The sequence below is a fragment of the Penaeus monodon genome, chromosome 21 (assembly GCF_015228065.2).
Source record: "Penaeus monodon isolate SGIC_2016 chromosome 21, NSTDA_Pmon_1, whole genome shotgun sequence".
Taxonomy (NCBI): domain Eukaryota; kingdom Metazoa; phylum Arthropoda; class Malacostraca; order Decapoda; family Penaeidae; genus Penaeus; species Penaeus monodon.
The window spans coordinates 42817078-42817295 of record NC_051406.1 but is presented as its reverse complement, the minus strand read 5'-3'; positions in this window follow the sequence as shown (position 1 = coordinate 42817295).

Here is a 218-nt window from a genome sequence, read left to right as displayed (position 1 = left end):
TTTTAGTATATCGTCCACATGTTAAATATGGGCGTTGTTGTTTAGCTGTGTATTCCCGCCTGTGCTGCTTGTATTTCGTTATAATAGCAATTACCATTACAATAACTCACGTTCCTTTTTTTGTTGTTGCTGTAATATATTTATGCCAACATTTTCGTCGTTTTGCTAAATATTTTTGTTCGTGTGATTTGAACTTTTATTTTATTTCCATGATTGCG